General features: G+C 42.2%; 1 protein-coding gene across 2 annotated transcripts in view; it reads right to left on the bottom strand.

Moving 5' to 3' along the window:
* The window catches only part of tll1 (tolloid-like 1), a 268,042-nt gene that overhangs the window by 189,314 nt on the left and 59,468 nt on the right, over window positions 1–19,260 (bottom strand). Inside the window, exon 1 of one of the 2 annotated variants that reach the window (XM_067991173.1) lies at window positions 15,979–16,056. The exons of the other annotated variant lie outside the window; for it this stretch is intronic. The gene's annotated coding sequence lies outside the window, so the exon portion shown is untranslated. Of the gene's footprint in view, window positions 1–15,978; window positions 16,057–19,260 lie in introns of those variants that run through there. 2 annotated transcript variants of the gene reach the window in all.

Below are 19,260 nucleotides of genomic sequence, written 5' to 3' on the forward strand. Positions count from 1 at the left end.
TAAAGGAAAGCAGATGCTGAGCCAGGAAGGGAGAGATTAGGAGGGATAACCAAATGCTTGGTGGAAGAGATTATTCCTGAGGAGGTTTTTAAAGGTGGGGAGGCAGAGAGTTCCAAAGAGTAGGGCTAAGACAGCTAAAAGCTTGACCACTAAATGTGAGCAAAAGAAAGGGGAGGATAACCAGATGCTTGGAGTCAGAGGAACATAGCATTTGGGAGGGAATATAAGCCTCAAGGAGATCAGAGAGATAGGGTGGCAATCCAGTGTACATCAGTTAGGCCAAGGGTGATGGGCGAGTGAGGCAAGACAGGATATAACATGTGTGGTAGAGTTTTAAACAAGTTGGAGTTTATGGAGGGTGGAGGATGGGAAGCATGCAAGAAGGGTGTTAGAGTCTCAATGTGTCAAATACTGTGGAAAGAATAGAAGGGGATAATAAACCAAGGTCAAAGTCACATAGAATATCTTCCGTGACATCAGCTAGTGCTCTAAACAAGGCAGAAGCATGCTAAAGTCCATTGCACAACACAGAGTCTCATGGTGCAAACATGTGGGACCAGTTTACTATGTGTATTTTACTGAAACTGTAGGTTTAACCCAATAATACCCAAATTTTCCTAATGCCATCAGTGGGGGGAAAAAACAGCCACATGGCATGGTACCAGAGAGCCATCTTCACTCGTGAAACTACCCCTGCACGATACAATGGGGCAGAAATCGCTTGTGAAATAACGACGAGCTCAACAGTGCTCACCATTGTTAGTGACGAAATGGAGGAGCAAGTTCCAACGTTCGCACATGTGCAGTGAAAAGCGGAAATCCAGAACTTAATCCTGCTGGTTCACGGGCGGTATGACAGCTTCAAATTAAAAGTATATCGCACGCCGCTGTCAGAGAAATCATTGAAAAAGTGCAAACTTGTTTATCTGCCCAGCTGAAAAGTAACTGATACCGCCACAAATCAGGTACACTTAAAAATACCAGGTCTAAAGTTTTAACAGTCTTAATGACTGCCAAACAACTAAAAATTAACTTTTAAAAATGTGGATTCTCATTACTCCTTATTTTAATAGTTTTTGGTCATTTAAAAAAAAATTAAATTAAAATTTAAGTTTTCTTTTTACTTTTCCCTTCTGTCTGTTTTATTTAATTCAATTACATCTTGCCCTCCCTTTTTGCGCTGTCTATAACTTTTTTTACATTGATTTTAATGTTGTACCTTTCACTACCTAGTTTAATTTCCAAGCCTGCAGAGAGTTACGCAGCTTGTCAAAAATGCTGCAATCTGATTGATCGAGGGGAGAGATCGCTCCTCTTGCTTCTCCCAGGGTCCTAGCTTCGCTTGAACTGACGCCGGGCTCTTGTCCGCTTTTTATTTGAGGAAGTGCCCGAAGTAAGTTAGTGGGTTAGTATAAATTTATGGAGTGGCGAGCAGTGTTGGTTTGCCGCTCTGAGCAATTTCTACCACAATGTCTTCAGCAGAGGACGGGATAAAACTGAAAAAAAAATTTGCAGTGAAATTATGTTACGCAATTTGGCATATGAAGAGATTAATGCATTTAATTTATTATAGCACTGCTTCTGGGGGCAGTCAAGTATATAAATGTTAGCTTGTCCCAATGATAGCAGTCTTGCTTCTGAGTCAAAAGGTCAGAGATTCAAGCCATACTGCAGGGGCTTGAGCACACAATCTAAAGTGACACTTCAGTAAAGGAGTGCCACGCTGTCAGAGGTGCCATCTTTCAAATGAGCTGTTAAACCAAGCCTGCCTGTTCAGGTAGATGTAAAAGATCTCATGGCACAGAAACAAGGAAAGCTAAACCAGGAGTACAAGCATACCAGATGGATAGCAATTAAAAAGTAGTTCATTGAAAGTTATCCAATTAGACCCACTCCTCTGCTCTTGCCCCATAACCATGCAAATTGTTTCCCTTCAAGTATTTATCCAATTCTTTTTTGAAAGTTACGACTGAATCTGCTTCCACCACCCTTTCAGGCAATGCATTCCAGATCATAACAACTCTCTGTGTAAAAAAATGTTTCCTCATGTCGCCTCTGGTTCTTTCATCAATCACCTTAAACCTGTGTCCTCTGGTTACCGACCCATCTGCCACTGAAAACAGTTTCTCCTTATTTACTCTAACACGGCCTGTTTCTGCCCCCACCTCAGGCCATCTTCCACGTACATCCTCCTCATTGCATTTGTCACCTCCAGACTCAATTAGTCCAATACTCTCCTGGCCAGCCTCCCATCCTCCATCCTCTATAAACTCAATCTCACCCAAAACTCTGCTGCCTGTACCCTATTGCACACCAAATCCTAATTCCCCATCACCTCTGACCTACACTGGTTCCCATTCCCCCAGTACCTCAAATTTAATATTCTAATCCTTGTTTCATTTAATCGCAGTTAACTTGTACAATTTACACATTAATTTTTTAACGCACATTAATCACAGAAGTTAAGCGGAGAGTACCAAGTTAGCAATTTTAAGTTAATTACAATTTTAATTACAATCAATCATTGCCTTGACACAATCATTCATTGACCTCCCAGACCATGCAAAACTTATCGGGGAAAAAAAAATTGGATGGGGCCATTTTTGGACATAGGTAGCGTGATGTGCTATTACCCCATGTTCAATGGCCCCTGCGCAGGCAGGACGCAAGTTTCGGCCACCCGAGGACTTACCTGCAATCAGCGTTCCATTCCAGGCCTTGCATGTGGAATCAATGCAATTCGGATTTTCCCACCTGGGGAGCTCAATCTCTTGAAGGGAGGATGTTTCTTAGAAATCTCTTAAAGGTAGCTGGCACCTGTCATTTGCTGAAAATAACAGTACGTAGTCTGAACAGGGATCAGACATCGCACACATAAAACACAGATGCAGATCCCATCCCTATGTTTAAACACTGATGAGTTTTGTTAAAACATTGAATAAGGTTGCGCACTACTAAATCCCACATCCTCCAATCTGCACACCAGACTTCACCAATCTGCCGATCTGAGTTGGTACCAGGCCTGCGAGAGTGCATGCACCAAGGTTCTCTCCTGATGCAGTAGAGACCTTGGGTGCAAGAGGTGGACAGAACGAGGGTCATCCTATATCTGCAGGGAGAGCAAGAGGCCCTCCAGACACATACTCAAAAGGCAGTGGGAGGCAGCGGGGGATGAAGTCAATGCCAGGTGCACAGCATCATGAACATGGATGCAGTGCAGGAAGAAGTTCAATGCTTTGACATGAGTGGTCAAGGTGAGTGAGGTCAACTGGCAAGTGGTGTCTCATACCAACTGCTCCACGCACTACACCCCCCCATCACCCACATACCAATAAACTCTTTCCATCAGTACTCAACTATTCCAATCAAATGCTCCCTCTCAGCCTTACACATTACCACTGTTTCAAGCCGCCCACCTTCAACTCACAGGCCTACACTGGCAGCTATTCAACCATGACAGGCATATCACCCAGACACATGTCCCGCTTTTTTGAAGGAGAAGGTGGCGCATATCAAGAGCCAGCAAGTGGCAGTAGCATTTAGCTCCTCGAGCCTGTTCCACCATTCAATGAGATCATGGTGGACCTGTGACCTAACTCCATATACCATTAATACTCTTGGTTCACAGAAATCTTTCAATCTCAGATTTAACATTCACAAGTGAGCTAGCATCAACTGCCGTCTGCAGAAGAGCAGTCCATACGTCTCCCACCCTTTGCGAGTAGAAGCATTTCCTAACTTCACTCCTGCACATCCTTACTCTTAATGTTAAGCTATGTCCCTGCGTCCTAGTATTGAAGACTAGGAGACCTCCAAAAACAGTTACAGATGTTTTGGCAGCCAGAAGCAATAATCCAGCCACTAATATGTAAATCCTGCATTGTGCCTTTAAATAGCGCTGGTGGGACGTCCTCCAGGCACTCTAAGACACGTTCAGATGGTCGGGGTTAAGACTGTGCGTTGATTGAGCGTTAAGTCCCAAAATGTTGTCTATCACTTTAAATTAGCGTTGCACACTGATTGAAGCCATTTTCTCCCTACTTTACATGATTCCAGCGTTCGTTATCTGCGCCTGCGCAAACTCCTATACCAATATGGCGTCTGGCGCACGTCACGCAGGAAACGTGCGTGCGCATCCAAGACGCCAACTTGGATATCAGAGAGGCCGTGTGGCGCCGAAACATCGGGCGCTACATGGCCCAATTTAGCACCCCATATGTCTGAAGAAAAAAGAAATAGGAAATCAGAGTAAACATCAGACCAAGTTAAGGAATAAGGGTAACATAAACGGTCAGGGAACAAATACAGTTTTAGAACATAAGTGCAAATGACTGTTTAAAAAAAGGGAGGGGAACAATTACTAAAAACAAATTAATTTGCCAGTACAGCAATGTGCACAGCATTTGAAACAAAACAGGGGAACTGGAGGCAATAATTCATAGCGAGGAGCCAGACATGGTAGGGTAACTGAAACATGGTTACCTGAGGATCAGGACTGGCAGTTAAATATTGCAGGATATAATGTATTTAGAAAGGAAAGGAAAGGAAGAAGGTGGGTAGGCTAGCTCTACTAATTAGAGACAACATAATGACAATAGAAAAAAGGGACATAAGTAACATTAAGATAGAAACAGAATCCACATGGATTAAGACAAAAGACAAGAAGGGATCGATCGCATTAATAGGTCTATTCTACAGACCACCTAATAGTGGAAGGGAAGTGGAGGAAGAAATATGTAGACAAATCTATGAAATGAGTAAAAAGCATCAAATAACAATCTCGGGAGATTTTAACTATCTCCAAATAAATTGGCAAGACGAGGTAGAGAAAGGAGAAAATGGAATGGAGTTTTTACAGTGTCTACATGACTTCTTTATACCCAGTATGTGAGAAGACTAACAAGAGAGATATAACTGCTGGCTCTAACAATGGGAAATCAATCAGAACAGATATGAGAAGTAAGCATAGGGGAACATCTAGACAATAGCAATCACAACATAACAAGGTTTAAAATAATGATTGAGAAAGACATAAGATAAAGCCCAAAGTAATAGATTGGAAAAAAGCAAATTTTGAGGGGATGAGAATGGAACTAGGGAAGGTAAACTGGAAAAAAATTTTGATAAAGAAATAAAACAGCGGTGGATAATATTCAAAACGGTGATCAATAGAGTTCAAGAGAAATATATTCCTCTAAAAAGTAAGAACAAACTAGCCAATAATGAAACACCATGGATGAATAAAGAGATAAGTGTAAAATTGAAACTAAAGGAAAACACTAAGTACATAGACGATAAAGGAGAGGAGGGCTAAAGGGAATATGAAAAGGTTAGAAATAGAGTCAAAAAAGCAATTAGGAAAGCAAAGAGGAACTGCAAGATTAAATTATTAAGGAATATAAAAAGAAATAGTAAAGTATTCTAAAGACACACAAATAACAAAAGAAAAATCAGGGATGCACAAGATAAACTCACAGGTAATGACATCAAAATGGCAGAAATGTTGAATAGCTGCTTTGCCTCCATATTTACCAAGGAGACTAACATGATGGGCATGACATTAAAAGAAGAGGTCGAAAAAGATATTAAAACATTTAAGATAGAAAGGGGGGAGATAATTGATAAACTAATCAAACTAAGGGAGGATAAGACTCCAGGTCTGGATGGATTGCATCCACGAATATTAAAAGGTTAGGGAGGAGATAGCAGAGGCACTATTACATACATATAATAATTCACTAGAAAAGGGAAAAGTCCCAGAGGACTGGCGGACAGCTAATGTTATTCCTATATTTAAAAAGGGAGATAGAACAAGTCCAGGGAACTATAGGCCAGTTAGCTTAACGTCAGTGGTAGGAAAGATAATGGAATATTTACTCAAAGATGTAATAGAAAGACATCTACAGAATGAAAATATGATTAAGAATAGTCAGCAGGGATTTCAGAGGGGCAAATCATGGTTGACAAACCTTACTGAATTCTTTGAAGAAGTAACAGAAAGAGTAGGCAAGGGTAATGCAGTAGATGTAATATAATTGGATTATCAAAAGGCCTTAGATAAGGTACTGCATTATAGACTCATGGCTAAGGTCAGAGCACATGGAGCCAGGAGACGGATAGCAGAATGGATAGCAAGCTAGCTATAAAACAGAAGACAGAGTGTAGCGGTTAAGGGTAGCTACTCAGACTGGCAAAAGATGGGAAGTGGTGTAACACAGGGATTGGTGCTGGGATCATTGCTAGTCACAATTTACATTAACAATTTGGATTCAGGAATTGGAAGTACAATTTCAAAGTTTGCGGACGGCATCAAATTGGGAGGTATAGTTAATACAAAGGAAGAATGTGTCAAAATGCAAGAGGACATTAATAAACTTGCAGAATGGGCATGTAATTGGCAAATTAATTTCAATAAAGAGTAGTGAGACTGAGGAAGGCAAATGGTATGTTAGCCTTTATTGCAAGGGGGTTGGAGTATAAGAACAAGGAGGTCTTGCTATGATTATATAGGGCTCGGTTGAGACCACACCTGGAGTACTGTGTACAGTTTTAGTCTCCTTACTTGAGGAAGAATATACTTGCCTTAGAGGGGGTGCAACAAAGGTTCACTCGATTGATTCCTGGGATGAGAGGGTTGTCCTAAGAGGAGAGATTGAGTAAAATGGGCCTATACTCTCTGGAGTTTAGAAGAATGAGAGGTGATCTCATTGAAATGTATAAAATTCGAGAGGCTATTTCCCCTAGCTGAAGAGTCTAGAATTAGAGGTCATTGTCTCAAGATAAGGGGTCGGCCATTTAGGACCAAGATGAGGAAAAGTTTCTTCACTCAGAGGGTTGTGAATCTTTGGAATTCTCTACCCCAGAGGGCTGTGGGTGCTCAGTCATTGAGTATATTCAAGACTGAGATTGATGGATATTTGGACACTAAGGAATCAAGGGATATGTGGACAGGGTGGGAAAGTGGAGTTGAGGTAGAAGATCAGCCATGATCTTACTGAATGGCAGAGCAGGCTCGAGCAGCCGTATGGCCCAATCCTGCTCCTATTTCTTATGTTCTTATGTTCTTAAATAGCATAGATGCATTTAAGGGGAAGCTAGATAAGCACATGAGGAAGAAAGGAATAGAAAGGCATCCTGATAGGGTTAGATGAAGTAGGAAGGGAAGAGGCTCGTGTGGAGCATAAACACCGGCGTAGACTAGTTGGGCCGAATGGCCTGTTTCTTAGCTGTAGTTTTGATGTAACTCAATGTAACCCGAGGTACAAATATGTGCTAAGCCAGTGACAATCTTCAAATCATAGTAAGAGGAAGCTTTGTCATGAAATTTCATATATTTAACTCTAGGGATAGATTTTCTCATGGTGTCCCCAATTGGGCATTGCTCAGATGATAGATACATTATTTGCATTCACCCTGCCTCTAGTAACCTGACGCTGAATGATTTTATGGGTGTAATTTCACATACATAATTTAGATGAGCTCCCAGTCCATACTGGGAGCTCGTCAGAGGGCAGGAAATCATGGGGGCAAATTTCCTCGGAGCTGCTCCCACTTCACCGGAAGTGGGGCTGAAGCCCTGTTTACAAGTGGGTCACCGGGAGCAGCTCCGAGGAAATTTCCAGCCCATGTGTAAACGGCTGCTTGCAAAGGATCATGGGTAGACTTAACGGAATGTGGCCATTTAAAGGTAGGTGATTGCATAAAGGCACAAAAATGTTAATATCCTTCACAAAGTCTAAGATTTTTTAAAGTATACTTCATCTGGTGCAAAAGCTGTTTGGTAAAAGAAAATGCTGGCAAGACCAATGGCTGGCACTGGTTCTGTAGCCAAGCATTAAAGCAGTGCAATTCTCAAACCTGCTGTGGCATTGAAGGAGAGTGGTCTTGTTTGCCATTTCTTGGCACTTTCCTCATAGGACTGCACTGCAGTATGCTTGGAAGGAGGCAGAGGAAAAGGACTTTAGTTAACCATTACTGCCACTGTCATTGTCAGGCCTATGTTGCATGTTAGTTGCAGGTATCATAGCAGAACACCTTTGTATGTGGCTCCCTGCTGTCCTGAATCCTGTGGTGCCAGTTCCACGTGTTCACTACCAGGTAGGTGCACCTGTAGATGTGGGTGGGGGGGGGGGACCATCAAGTGGATGCAGTCCCCCCACCCCGGTGCAGCCTACCTAACCTATCATCCTTCTGTTGCTCCTCCTCTTTTTCCTTCAAAAGAAAAAGAGGAATTCCCAGTGGAAAGCCCATTATCATTGGTATATGTAAGAACTGGTAGTGCTGGAACACAGTACTGACCGACTAAGTGGAAAGGAGAAAGAAACAAAAAAAAGCATGGGAGAAACTTTAGAAATAGCCTCAAAATGCTGCTACAAATCTTACGACAGGATTCTTTAGATGCATTTCCTTAAACAACACACCTAGCAGCTTTGCATGTCCATCTTATATGGGTTGATATATGACTGAGCACTGTACCCACAAATGCAGAGAAACTGTGTGGACATCCAAATGGCATCAATGTGACCTAATTTTAATATAAACAAACTGCAAACTGGTGGGTGCTTCTGCCGCCAGTTCAAAATCTGACTGCGGTGCCAAATGGACAGAAATTCAACGTGACAGATCACCACCCACGTTTCTGATCAGTTATGCCCACTTTATGCCTGTTCATCAGACATAACTGATTAAATAATCTACTCTCAGACATCATGTTAAAAGAACAAAAGGATTTAGACAATAAACTAGGCAGCTCTAATAAATAACTCACATTGCTTGACAGCATTAAAACACTATTAAAAAATGTAATAGGTTTGCAAGTTATGAACTACCTGTTCATTAACTCGATGTTGTACCATGTGCCAACCTACATGGTACAATAACACTGTGTCCAAGTGCATAATGTCATGATACCAAACACTCCACCAGCAAAAAATAAAAAAACAGTAAATGGTTACAAAATCTGAAATCTGTATATATTATAAAGAATAACAGTCGAGGGCAGTAACATGACAGCAACATATCTAATGACAGTGAGGGTTTCACTGTGATGTTTTATGACATTATTTCAACCCCTTGATGTATTACCATGTAATGACACATTGCATACTATGCATAATACCATCTGCAACACCCTATTGTGAATCACCTATATATCACAACACAGCGACAGTCAATCTGCCTCCACAATATGATACACAATTACCGCCAACACTTGCTCCCCCATAGTTAGTTCACTGATAGTCAACTGCTTTGTTGGATTCCCTGCCACAACAAGCTGATCATAAGAACCTGAAAAAATGCATGCAGTGAACCATCTGTCCAATTCCTGTGGATGGCTTGAAGAATTTACCCAGTGAGTAGCTAAGCCTTAGAATCATATAAAGAGGAATAAGCCATTTGGCCCCTCAAACCTGCACTGCCATTTTGTTAGCTACGGCAGCTCTTTATCATTTTATTCCCAATTCCACTTCCTTCCTCCACATCCCTTAATACGCTTTCTTCCCAAGAGAGGCTATTCTGTGGCCACCGGCGTGAGCCCCGCATGGTGCGTTGCCTCCCTGGTGCCAGGGTAAAAGACATCACGGAGAGGGTGCAGAACATTCTGCAGGGGGAGGGGGAGCAGCCAGAATTCATGGTCCATGTGGGTACCAATGATATAGGAAGCAAAAGGAACGAGGTCCTGCGGTCAGAGTTTCAGGAGCTAGGGAGGAAGTTAAAAAGCAGGACCCCAAAGGTAGTAATCTATGAATTACTCCCAGTGCCACGGGCTAGTGAGAAATAGGAAGATAAGGCAGGTTAATGCATGGCTAGAGACATGGTGCAAGAGGGAGGGCTTCAGATTCTTGGGGCATTGTGACCAGTTCTGGGGCAGGAGGGACCTGTTCAAGACGGACGGGTTGCACCTCAACAGAGCTGGAACCAATGCCTTCATGGGGAGTTCAACTAGTGCTGTGGGGGAGGGTTTAAATTTATGTGGCAGAGGGATGGGCATCAGGATGTAGCATTAGAAAGGATAAACAAGGTGCACAAAAGATTGGGAGAGATAGATAGCACTAGAGTAAAAAATAGTACAGTATTAGGTGGGATCAGACTAAGAGAGAATATGAGAAGGTCTAAGATAGGTTTAGAGTGCATGTGTGTAAACGCATGAAGCGTGATAAATAAGGTTGGTGAGCTGCAGGTGCAAATAGCCACATGGGAATATGATGTAGTGGTGATAACGGACACCTGGCTCAAAAAAGGTCAGGATTGGGTACTAAATATTCCTGGATACAAGGTGTTCAGGAAAGATAGGGAAGGAAAAAAAGGAGGGGGTGGTGGCAGTATTGATTAAAGAGAATATGGCAGTGCTGCAGAGAGGATGTCCTTGAGGGGTCAAATTCAGAATCTATTTGGTTAGAGTTAAGAAACAGTAGAGGTGCCATTACACTACTGGGTGTATTCTATAGACCACCAACTAGTGGGAAGGATATAGAGGAGCAAATTTGCAAGGAAATTACAGAGAGGTGCAAGAACTACAGAGTAGTGATAATGGGGGACTTCAACTATCCTAATATAGACCGGGATAGTAATAGTGTAAAAGACAAAGAGGAGAAGGAATTTATGAAGTGTGTTCAGGAGAACTTTCTTGATCAGTATGTTTCCGGCCCAACGAGGAAGGGGGCATTGCTGGATCTAGTTTTGGGGAATGAGGTGGGTCAAGTGGAGCAATTGGGGGAACATTTAAGGAACAGTGATCATAGAAACATAAGGTTTAGATTAATTATGGAAAAGAACAAGAAGCAATCTAGAGTAAAAATACTTAATTGGAGGAGGGCCAATTTCAGTGGGTTGAGAACGGATCTGGCCCGGGTAAACTGGAATCAAAGATTGGCAGGCAAAACTGAAATTGAACAATGGGTAGCTTTTAAAGAAGAGTCTAGATACATTCCCACGAGGGGGAAAGGTGGAGCAACCAAAGCCAAACCTCCCTGGGTGACTAAAGAGATAGAGAGCAAGATGAAGCAGAAAACGGGGGGGGCGGGGAGGGGGGGTATGACAGATGTCAGGTTGTTAATACAAGTGAGAATCAGGCTGAGTATAGAAAGTTCAGTGAGGAAGTAAAAAAGGAAATAAGAGGGTCAAAGTGAGAGTATGTGAATAGACTGGCAGCTAACATAAAAGAGAATCCAAAAACTTCTATAGGCATATAAATAGTAAACGGGTAGTAAGAGGACAGGTGGGACTGATTAGGGACCAAGAAAGGAGATCTAAGCATGGAGGCAGAGGACATGGCTGAGTTACTAAATGAGTACTTTGTGTCTGTCTTTACCAAGGAAAAAGATGCTGCCAAAGTCACAGTAAAAGAGCAGGTAGTTGAGATACTGGATCGGCTAAAAATTGATAAAGAAGAGGTACTAGAAAGGCTAGCTGTACTTAAAGTAAATAAGTCACTGGTCCGGATGGGATGCATCCTAGGTTGCTGAGGGAAGTAAGGGTGGAAATTGCATAGGTGCTCGCCATAATCTTCCAATCCTCCTCAGATATGAGGGTGGTGCCAGAGGACTGGAGGATTGCAAATGTTACAACCTTTGTTCAAAAAAGGGTGTAAGGATAAACCCAGCAACTACAGGCCAGTCAGTTTAACCTCGGTGGTGGGGAAGCTTTTAGAAACAATAATCCAGGACAAAATTAAGTCGCTTGGACAAGTGTGGATTAATAAAGGAAAGCCAGCACGGATTTGTTAAAGGCAAATTGCGTTTAACTAACTTGATTGAGTTTTTTGATGAGATAGCAGAGAGGGTTGATGAGGGCAATGCAGTTGATGTTGTGTATATGGACTTTCAAAAGATGTTTAATAAAGTGCCACATAATAGGCTTGTCAGCAAAATTGAGGCCCAAGGAATAAAAGGGGCAGTGGCAACGTGGATACGAAATTGGCTAAGTAACAGGAAACATAGAGTAGTGGTCAGCGTTTGTTTTTTGGACTGCAGGAAGGTGTGCAGTTGTGTTCCCCAGGGGTCAGTACTAGGACCACTGCTTTTTTTGATATATATTAATGCCTTGGACTTGGGTGTACAGGACACATTTACAGATGACACAAAATTTGGAAGTGTAGTAAACAATAAGGAGGATAGTAATAGACTTCAAGAGGACACAGACAGGCTGGTGGAATGGGCGGACACATAGCAGATCAAATTTAATGCAGAGAAGTGCAAAGTGATACATTTTGGCAGGAAGAATGAGGAGAGGCAATATAAACTAAATGGTACAATTCTAAAGGGGGTGTAGAAACAGAGAGATCTGGGGATATGTGCACAAATCTTTGAAGTTGGCAGGACAGGTTGAGAAAGCGGTTAAAAAAAGCATACAAGATCTTGGGCTTTATAAATAGAGGCATACGGGACAAAAGCAAGGAAGTTATATTGAACCTTTATAAAACACTGGTTCGGCCACAGCTGGAGTATTGTGTCCAATTCTGGGCACCGCACTTTAGGAAGGATGTGAAGGCCTGAGAAAGGATGCAGAAAAGATTTACCAGAATGGTTCCAGGGATGAGGGACTTCAGTTACGTGTATAGATTGGAGAAGCTGGGGTTGTTCTACTTTGAGCAGAGAAGGTTAAGAGGAGATTTGATAGAAGTGTTCAAAATCATGAAGGGTTTAGATAAAGTAAATAAAGAGAAACTGTTCCATTGGCGGAAGGGTCGTGAACTAGAGGACACAGATTTAAGTTGATTGGCAAAAAAAAACAAAGACGACATGAGGAAAAACTTTTTTACACAGCAAGTAGTTATGATCTGGAATGCACTGCCTGAAAGGATGTTGTGGAGATGCCGGTGATGGACTGGGGTTGACAATTGTAAACAATTTTACAACACCAAGTTATAGTCCAACAATTTTATTTGAAATTCACAAGCTTTCGGAGGCTTGCTCCTTCCTCAGGTGAATGTTGTGGAGTTCACCTGAGGTGAATGTTGTGGAGTTCACAACATTCACCTGAGGAAGGAGGAAGCCTCCAAAAGCTTGTGAATTTCAAATAAAATTGTTGGACTATAACTTGGTGTTGTAAAATTGTTTACAATTGAAAGGATGTTGGAAGCAGATTCAATGGTGGCTTTCAAAAAGAAATTGGATAAATACTTAGAGAGAAAAAATTTGCAGGGCTACGGGGAAAGAGCGGGGAGTGGGACTAACTGGATTGCTCTTACAAAGAACTGGCACAGGCTCAACGGGCCGAATGGCCTCCTTCTATGCTGTAACCATTCTATGATACTATGTATCTACGAACATACAAAACTGACAGGCAGGAAAAGACCAGCTAGTCCATCAAGCCTGCCCCATGCTGGCTTGAACATCATAACTAGACACTTCCCACCCTCCCTCGCCCCCAGCTCCACGGTCATCTAATCTCCAGGGAGAGGCAAAAAAACAGCGATAAAAACCCAGGGCCAATAAGGGAAAATTCATCTCCAACCCCCTCAGGCAATCTAAAGCCATCCAGGAGATCACATTGTCCAAGTGTTATCTATAAAGATATTTACCTTCTATATGATGCGATCTCTGCCCCAGTCCAGAACCGGCCCAGCTCCCTCTGGTATATAGCAGGTCATTTGTATACAGAGTGAAAATTTAGGGCACTAGTACTGATGCGTGGAAGACACAACTGTTCACTGCTCACCAATCTGGGAATGTTGCTTTTATCCCAGCATTCTGCCTCCTATCTCTCATCCAATGTTTTACTCATAATATGGGGTTGTCTCCAACTCCAGGTGCCTCAATTTTAGCCAGTAATCTCTCACAGGCCAGGAAAGTCTTAGATTCGATTCCCGCTCTTTGCTTTGTTAATTGATCTCAGCTGGGACAGCAATTGGGATGCTACAATTGCTTCAACGCCCCTAGGCTAGGAATGGGAAAAATCAGCCAGAGTGCCCACCCTTGATCACTATCCAGTAACTCCTGGACATGTGTGAACATCAGGTGAGTATAGGATCAGGCTTGGCTGTGCTGCAGTCCATGGTTGAATAGCCTACTGCCCTGGTGAACACATGAAAAGGTATCAGAAGGCAGTTGGTGCATGTGAAACCAAATGCTAGCATGAGTCCATGCGGAGTGGAGAGGAGGAGAATAGAAAACATCATCAATTTTGATTCTACTGCCTCTGATGATTCTGCAGCTATAAATTCTACTGGACTCAAAATGTCTAATCTATAACATTGACACAGGCTCGAGAGACATGGCCGGAAGTTCTTCAATATGGTTTTTATAGCTCTAACCTCACGCTGGCATCAAACTACTGAAATGGTGGGCAGCACAATTCCACGGTTGCAGAAAGTGGGCTGCTGGCAGTCACATTTTCACACCACGTTCCCCACCCTCCTCTTGCCCCTTGGTTAGTGAAACCACTTCAAATATGTCATGTGTTGCTTAACTTTTTTTTCATATTTACTAAAACAATTTCAGCACACAAGTGATATTTCCATTTTATAGTAGGGTTGGGCACAGAAGGAGGCCATTCGGCCCATCGTGCCTGAGCCGGCTCTTTGAACTAGTCTGCATAATAAACACAGTAGTACTCCTGTTCCTATCAAGTACCCTGTTTATACCACTTTTAAAAAGAAAATGTTATTCGGCATAAAAAGTGGAATTTTCAGTTTTGCTTACATTAATGCGACAGTTTTACTCAAACAGATCAATTTGCAAATAGCTTTGCTGGGCACACACCTGCATCTCAGTGTGGCGTGGCAAACACACTTGACCAGCTCACAAAATGTGCTTATTTACTTATGATAACCTAAAGTGTGACAGGTACTAAAACCTTGAATACTCTTTACAGTGGTGTTTAATCCACAATACTGCCTTGTTCTCCCCCAGTCATATCCAGGATAACATGGAATATCATTTTGATAGTCTGTATATAATCAAATAGGAGACTTAAAATTATTTTGAAAACCTACTGCACCTGATCGTATCTATAATATAACGGCATTAATCTTTGCACTACTGGGGCTTGATTAATCAGAAAAAAACGGCCTTTGAAAACAGTTTGCAGACAAAGGACAATATTCCATCCAAAGGAGCTCCCACATCAAAGTTAATGGTGCAAGGCAAAACATTAAGTACAATGTTTTAAAATGAAAGCTTTCCTGATGCAGTGAGTAGTTCAGCCATAAAGACCAGGAAAGGTTCAAGTTTAATCTGTTGAGTTAACTAATCTGTCAGGAGCCAGTAAGATAGTTGGGGGTCTACAAAAGGCTTCAGTGTCTCTCAGGCAGGGAGAGAGAATCACAAAAAAGTCAGCCAGAGTTCCTATTCCTGATCATTATCAAGTAACTGCTGTGTTCTTAGATGTCCGGAGTACAGGATTGAGGTGGGATGCAATACTGCCACGGTCGGATTGCTTCCCGACGTTCACTGATGGGCTCACACATGGGGAATGGTCACTTGGATGGAGTACTAGAAGGTGCCTAGCAGTCACGGAATTGTACTTCAGGAAGGAGTTGGCACTCCCAAGAGGAGAGGGAACAAGAAAAAAATTGGCAGGAGAAAACATTTTTATAAAATGGTACATTCTACACTTGGACCAAATTTCTAACTGTCCAGACATATCTGTATGCCGAATTTTTTTCATCCAATAAAATTTAGAGCTCATCAAGTCTGCAGTTTTTTTTCCTCCACTCAAATGCTGGTTCCCCATACTTTAATATTCCTCTTTTCAAGCTACCATCTAAAAGGAATTTATGGACTCTGATTTAACAACAGTTTGTAGCAGAGAATTCCCCATTCTAACTACTCTCTGTGTAAACAAATTATTCCTAACCTATCGAAACCACAAACTCTTCTACGAGCCAACTTCTTAAAATCTTCTAATTTCTTACTGCTGCAGTAAATCAATACCATTATGTAGCAACATAAGCATTAGATAATTTACTCTGAAATCCATGTTTCATTTTAAATCACTAACCTAGACAAGACATTAACTCATGTAAATTGTACTTACAGGAACACTAACTGTTCGAAATATTTCTGCTGCTCTCTGTGCATCCAACAAAGCAATGTCCTGGGGAGTAGAAACAACAACTGCTCCTAAAGGAAAGTACAGTAAAGCCCCATTAGAACACCATCTTTTGGAGCCATGCGAAAAGCATTTTGGAAAAGGAGTGTAAAATGTAGTCTTTCTGTGGGTGATGAAGTCATAAGCATGCATGTCGTATCATAGCTCATGAAGTGCTTCTACTCTAATTACACCATGCTATTAATTGCTGCAGCTGAAAATGTTGAAGTTTAATATTTTAATTTACTACATTACTTAAAAAAGTAATGATTATGATAGTTCATATAAATCCTGAAACTTGAAAAGTGATTGTAGCAGAGACCTGGTGGTTCTGCATGTTTGTGTATCAAAAGGCTGTGCCAATGGCGATTCCTCACATTAGGAGTTGCTGAACTCAAGGCAACCCAATAACGATGTGGTATTGAATGGAGGCCAGATGGATAAGTCACAAGTGACTCTTGCTGTTTTCCTATTCCCAACTACAGTGCCTCATTAACAGTGATATGGTACAAGGTTGCATGTCTGTGCATTTGGCCCTGAAATAGGGATGTTTTAAGGATACAAATTTGCTTTACAGCATTCCCATTTTGCAATTTAAAGGGAACCAGGAGATTGATGAGAAGAAATAAATGACCAAATTCAGTTAATATATACAATGAGGTGGCAATTCAATGTTGTTCTTTCCCTCCTCTCCTCTTGCTGAGATACAGATCCAATGAGCCCACATTGGCTACAGCATTGGTGAATCTAGCACTGATGGAAGTCCATCAAATTTAGTCGTAGATACAGGTAGCAGACTTTTCTATCCCCTGTAGCCTGTACTCCCTATATCCATAGTTAGCTATGCAGCCACCCACCAGTCCACTGGGGGAGCATTTAAAAGTAGGCCATATGCAAAAGCAACACAGAAAACTGTACAGCACAAAAAGGACAAACATGGGAGCAAAACACATTAAATGCTAGCGTTATACAACTGGATAAACCAAATGCACTTTTACTACATCTTGCAATCTTTCACTTCTTTGTTGGAAATAAAATGTCAGTTAATTAAAAGTAAACATAACATGCAATTCTCTGCAAAAAGTAAATGAATGAACCAGACAGCAGTTATAGCGATTGTAAATATGTCCAGTAGAATGTAACAGATTGCAATTGCAAAGCTCACTGGAAGAACCAGACAACAAGCTCCTTGCACAGATGTTTTCCTGTCTGCAGTAGCTGATGTGCTTGTGGTAGCAGCAGCATACCATTGACACTCCTGGTCTTCCATGGCTAACAGCTCTTCTTCATTCAAGTCCACGATGAGGTCTGTGTTTATTGCCAAGATTGTGTAGCATGCAATATACTTGTATAATTCTGCAGACCCTCTCTAAAGCCTATTATAAGGTGTTTCACAACTCCAACTGGTCCAAGTATCTAAAATGTTGTTTCAGCACCCCAATTTATTATCCTGGTCCACCCATGTGCCTCGTTACATCTGATCTCTGTTCAGGTATGGAGGTTGTGCAGAGGTGTCGTCAGCCATGATTGCATCACACAGCCCACATCTCCAAGAAACCAGCCGTCCATCTTTCCTTCTTCTTCAAAGATCTGGGTCATAGTGGATTGCCTCAGAATGAAAGCATCATATCCACCCTCAGCATTTGTGAATTGAGGTATATTATTTTCTTGTGGCGGCTGAGTACTATTTACACAATGATCGAACAATTGCTCTTGCCATAAGGTTGCTGGTGGACGTACATAGTTGTTTGAAAAAGAGGAATGTGAAAGGGTGTTGGAATCCAGCAGGAGAGTGTGATTAGCTTAGGTTTCTCATATGGAGGATAACACTGACCGAGACTTGATGGGCCAAACCGCCTGTTTTTGTGCTGTAACATTGTACAATTCTATATGTACAGTCAATGATTCCCTGTATTTTAGGACTGTGATCAGCTGGTAAAAAAAACTGTTGCTGCTGCCGATCACTGTTTATATGGTGGGTGATATAGGACTTCCATTAGCTCCTTAATGGAGCAGTAAATGACAAAGTGATTGACTCCTGAGATTGTACCACTGTGGGTTCCTAGAAAGTCCTTGTGGCCTAAAAGTTAAGGACAGTGGTGACCTTTACTGCTATTGGTAATGGAGTACAGATGTTTTACTGTCCCAACAGGCCTTCTTAAACCAGATGGCACATTTCAATCACAGTCTCCCTGCTGATCCAAAGCCTCAAACCCCTCCCCCCTCAAAAGACCCACCCTTGACCATTCTGCCCTTGCAAACTGCTGCCCACTCTTCAACCTTTCTATCCTCTCCAAATCTATGCCCTTCTCTCTCTTGCAATTCCCCGTGGTTAATTTTCATGTGGAGCATAAAGTACTTCAAGCAGGCAGTGGGCAGGGTGTCCTTTCTACCCACCTGACTAAATCGGCAGATGGCCAGATTGTGGTCAGGCCTCATTTGAATACAACAGGCAAGCTGCCAGCACTAATCACGCACCTTATATACAGCTTTTCAATTGGGAGGGCAGGAAATCTGGCGGGCGGCCGCCACTTAGAGGCAGACCGCAGCCCTTAAAAGGGAGATGCACTTTTCGATGATGGTCAGTGAAGAGTGAGTTATTGAAGAAGCATGCCCCCTGATTCTCTAATGCAGCCATGGAAATACTCATATAGAAAGTGAGGAAACAGGAAGGAGGTCTTCTTTTCCTTCAATGGGCAACATTTGACCCAAAAAATTAGCCACCAATGATAGAGAAGTAGGACCTCATGGGTGGTTATCTCAGGATTACTATCTGAGCCACATGCTAATTGGCATAGGGATAGACAGATCATGAAGGTGAACGCGTGGCTGAGAGACTGGTAAGGGTAGGAGGGGTTCCATTTCATGGGACACAGGCACCAGTACTGGGAGAGGAAGGAGCTGTACTGTTGGGATGGGCTCCATCTGAACTGGAATGGGACCAGTGTCCTAGTGGAAAGGATAAACAGGACTGAGGATAGGACTTTAAACCAGTAAGAGGGGGGAGGGGGGATCTGGTGAAAATAATATAAGTCTGGAACGAGCTGCCAGAGGCAGTAGTAGAGGCGGGTACAATTTTGTCTTTTAAAAAGCATTTGGACAGTTACATGGGTAAGATGGGTATAGAGGGATATGGGCCAAGTGCATATGGGACTAGCTTAGTGGTATAAACTGGGCGACATGGACATGTTGGGCCGAAGGGCCTGTTTCCATGTTGTAACTTCTATG

This window comes from Heptranchias perlo, chromosome 1 (assembly GCF_035084215.1).
Source record: "Heptranchias perlo isolate sHepPer1 chromosome 1, sHepPer1.hap1, whole genome shotgun sequence".
Taxonomy (NCBI): Eukaryota; Metazoa; Chordata; class Chondrichthyes; order Hexanchiformes; family Hexanchidae; genus Heptranchias; species Heptranchias perlo.